Below are 5,433 nucleotides of genomic sequence, written 5' to 3'. Positions count from 1 at the left end.
GGCTGGTGATAATGATGATAAGGAGTATCTTGTCTGAGAGAACCACACACTACCCTTATTCATGAACGGAAAAATCAGCTCAAATCTTTCGAGATTTGAAAACCGTATTTTTGCTACTTTCCCTGTTTTTTTTTAGACTTGATCGTCTCACTTTCTTATTATTTTTTTGAAAAATACATCTATCAAACATTAAAACCAAAAGATACGATGAAAAAATGTAGCTGACCCCGAGTGACTCGAACACCCAGCCTTCTGATTGGGGTCGACCCCTACCATTGCGCCACGAGGCCGCTGGCAAGGAAGCAAAGATTTGTAAAGCAAACGGTTAGTGGGGTCAAAATACGGGAATCGAGACCTTCATATAGGGTGTTTATTACGCTAAACACAAAGAGATATTTTTTAACCATAAAATACGCACGAACTTCCATTGACATTTACTGATGTGATAAGTATAAATGTTAAGTGTTGCTAACAATAATCGCAAACAAAATAATTTATACAAATACTAATGTAAATATAATCATAGAGAACTAAAGTTACTCACGCATACATGCACACACACACACACACACACACACACACACACACCACACACACACACCACAGACATCCACCCACACACACAGACACGCACACTCAAACAAATATTCACACACACAAACACAAACATACTAGTAAATAAACAAATTGTCATGTAAAAAGAACACAGGAAAGACGTTGCAGGTTTCCTTGGCACAAACATGCCACTGCTGACCAAGCGGGAACCTCCTGACACCGCTGACACCGCTGACGTGGAGAAGCCATTGCTATAGAGACTGTGAGGCTTGAAATACCAATTTTTACAGAAAAACAGTCTAACTCATACGTTTGAAATGTATATCCTCTGTCTAGTGAGCGAAATGATATTACTTTTATATACGTTCGCCACAGTATCTAATGTTAAAAGGGGACTAATTTAAAGGGCTCACCCTTTTTAAAATTTAAAAAAAAGGGGGAAGAATAGGAAAAAAATAAAAGAAATATTCTGATAGACATCGGTATAGCGAAAGAAAGAAATGAGAATGAAGTCACACAAATGAATTCATATTTATTGATTGCTTGTGTGTTAACCATAATATAAACTGCGACTGCTATGTTGGTGACAGAAGCTACGATAAAAGAATATTTTCCCAAGCCGAGCGTTTTATGGAAATGAAGAGGAGGGAGAGGACATAACTGAATCCAAAAAATATATATCAAAGATATAAAGATATAAAAACCCAGCAACTAACACTGGACACTCACAGGCACAAAGCTGACATGTATTGAACCGCACATGACAAATCAACGCAAGGGCCTCGTGGCGCAATGGTAGCGCGTCTGACTCCAGATCAGAAGGCTGGGTGTTCGAGTCACTCCGGGGTCAAATACATTGGATTTTCGACAAACGGAGAAAAAATACAAACACCTATGCGAGTGTATGTTCTTATGAAAATTAATATTGTGCATCGCTCTATCAATCTATTTATTTATCTATTTACCCATCTATCTTGATGCACATCAACTATAGTTATATATATCTAAATATTATTATCTATCATCATCTATCTATATATATTATATATATATATTATATATATAAAAATTTATATATGTGTGCGTGTGTGATATATGTGTGGATGTGTGCGTTATTTATATATATATATATTTATATTATATATTATATAATATTAAAACACACACACACACACACACCACACACACACACCCACCACACACACCCCACACACACACACACACACGCGCGCGCCCGCCCACACCACACACACACACACACACACTTTTATACTTTATATATATATATATTTTATATATATATATATATATAATTATATAATATATATATTGTGTGTGGTTGGTGGGTGTTTGTGTGGGGGTGTTGGGGTGGTGTGGTGTTTTGTGCATATACTCCACACCCAAAAAAACACACACACACACACACACACACACACACACCCCAAAACTCACACACCACAACCACACATATATAATATTAAATATATAATTAATATAATATATATTAGTATATATGAATGTTATGTGTTGTGTGTATTATGTAGCATGCATGTATGTATGTGTGTGTATGTTGTATGTATGTATGTTGTAAAGTATGTAGTAAGTCTATCTACCACCAAAACACGCACGCAACACACACCACACAACACACACACCACACACACACACACACACACACACACACCAACACACCACACCACTCACACACAACACCACACAGATATATATTATATATTAAAACATATATAAAATATATATATATTATATTTTTTTTTATATATAAAATTATAATATATATATACATTACATACACACAACCCACACACACAAACACACCCCCCACCACACACACACACACACACCACACAACACCCCCACACAACACACATAATATATATTATATATTATATATAAATAATTAATAATATTATAATTATATATAATATATTAATTAATATATATAATTTAAACACACCACATACACACACACATACATAACACATATACATACACACACACACACACCACCACCATACTCGTATATATATATATATTATAATATATAATATATAATTAATTATAATAACCCAAAAAACACACACACAACACACACAAACACACACCACCACACACGCACACCACCACCACAAATATATATATATATTATATAATATATATATATATATATATAATAATACCACAACATTCTATGTATTAATAAACCCCACACAACCACACACACACACACACACACACCAACACAACACCAATATATATAATAATATATTTTATATATATATAATATATAAATAAATATAAATATAATATTATAAAATTAAATAATTATATATATATAATATAATGTATACCCACACACCACACCCACATACATAACACATATACATACCACCACACCACACACCACACTACTCGATATAATATATATATATATATATATATATAATATATAATAAATATACACACACCCAAAAACCCCACACACACACCCACACACACACACACACCACACACATATATAATATAATAATATAATATATATATAATATATATTAATATATATATTCATTATATATAAAATAAATAATTATATATTATATTAAAATATTATAATATTTTAATATAAATAAAATTATATATATATATATATAATATATATATATATATATTAAAATAATTATATATGAGGCCGCGGGGGCCGATGGTTAGAAAAATCGACTCAAGACTGTTACACGGCAATCTGAGTTTGAGGGTTTGAGTCACCGGCCCGGCGCGGTTCCCTTGGGCAAGGAACTTCACCTCGATTGCACTCCTAAAAACGACTATCGCATGAGAAGTCAAAAAGTTTTTGTCGTAAAGGTACGGTTAGAGACCAAAATATTTCGTTGGAATCCAACATTTCAGTGATTTTGGAACCACCCGCCCTCCTTTTTTTGGGACACTAGAAAAGAAACCACCAGCTCGTCCAGGATCGCAGCTTAAAAAAAATCGTGTCCGCATCCCTCTTGTGGTAAAAGGGTTTTATATTCCAAAAATTTTCTTGCGTCTTTTCTCTAAAAAAGAGGTAAAGTTTTTCCCAATTTACATTTTTTACAAAAAAAAAAAAAGACGAAGGACTTTTCCTCTTCGAAAATACGCGCTTTTTTATGTTGCCTCAAAAGAGGATTTCAAGATATATTCATTGTTTTTCTTTTTTTTTAAAATAATAATTAAATAATAATATATGAAACTTAAATTAAATAAAAAATTTTTACTTTTTTAATTATATTAAATTTTAAAGCTAAAAAATAAATTTGACTAATGCCATGTTATATAGACTCTTAACGAGTATGACTTTCCACTGGAAAATCGATGGTCGACGGGGTTTCCCATCGCTTCGACGGTAGGCAAAAAAAAAGTGGAATGAAACCCAATCGGTGGGCAAATCCCACTCAAAATGATTAGATTTCATGAATCGATGGCCAGTGTAACCACACCTTAAGGGACGTCACCGCCGTGGCACAAACCGCAGTTGATTAGGAAGGGCATCCAGTCAGGCAAGGGTGGCACTGCCATATAACCTCTCAGTAGTGAAATTTAGAGAGACCTATGTCCTCATGGAATGATGGCTGTTGAAAAAAAAAAATATATATTATATGTATATTTTGGATTAGTATGTCAATGTATATATGTAATATTGCAAACATAGTGTATGGTTTTTATATATGTATATAAGTATGATTTGTATGCATGCATGTAGTATATTATCTATATATGTATATTTAAAATTATATATTAAAATTATATATATATATATATATATAATTTTATGTGTTTTGGGGTGGGTGTGGTGTGTGTGTGTGGTGTGTGTTGTGTGTGTGTGGTGGTGTTCCACACACACCACACACACATCACACACCACACACACACACACACAACACACCAACACACCAATATATATTCATAATCCCACACACACACAACAACACACAAAACCCACACCACACAAAACACCCACATACACACCACCCCAAAACACACCATATAATATATTAATATAATATTTTATATATATAAATATATATATTATACATATAAAAATATATATTATATATAATATATATATAAGTATATATAATAAATTATATTTGTGTATTTTAAAATATATATATTATATATATATATATATATTTAAAATATTTTATATATAAATATATATAATATACATACATATTATCAAATTATATGCTTTGTGTGTATGTATATTAAAATTATATATTAATATATATATATATAAAATATTATATATATATATTTTTTTTAAAAGTAGTATTAGCCACACACCACACACAACACACACACACCCCCACAACACACAAACACACACATATATAATATATATATAAATTATATTATTATAAATATATATATATATATGTAACACACACACACACACGCCCACACACACACATACATATACACATAAATTTTTATATTATAACACAACACACACACATATGTGTGTATATATATATTTATATAATATATATATATAATATAATTACAATACATAATACCCTAAAACATACACCCACACATACAACACAAATTTTAAAATAATTTTATATATATAATATATATAATAATATATATATACATACATACAATATATATATAATAATATATAATATTATATAAATATATATATTTTATATAAGATAGATAGAAGATAAATATAATACACACATACTATGCATTTGATATATATTATATACAATACACTTTTAAACATTAATAAATAATAAAAAAAATATTAAAAATTTTATAAATTTTTCATATATATTATATTAGTTATATATAATAATATAATATATATATATA

General features: G+C 30.1%; 1 non-coding gene across 1 annotated transcript; it reads left to right on the top strand.

Moving 5' to 3' along the window:
• The first annotated feature begins 1,333 nt into the window (after positions 1-1,333).
• Positions 1,334-1,405, top strand: Trnaw-cca. Its single transcript has one exon. It is a non-coding gene; the product is annotated as a tRNA-Trp (tRNA).
• The last annotated feature ends 4,028 nt before the right edge of the window (positions 1,406-5,433 follow it).

This window comes from Penaeus monodon, chromosome 8 (assembly GCF_015228065.2).
Source record: "Penaeus monodon isolate SGIC_2016 chromosome 8, NSTDA_Pmon_1, whole genome shotgun sequence".
NCBI classification, from domain to species: Eukaryota; Metazoa; Arthropoda; class Malacostraca; order Decapoda; family Penaeidae; genus Penaeus; species Penaeus monodon.
The sequence above is the reverse complement of the archived record's forward strand: the minus strand, read 5'-3'. Positions and strand labels throughout refer to the sequence as shown.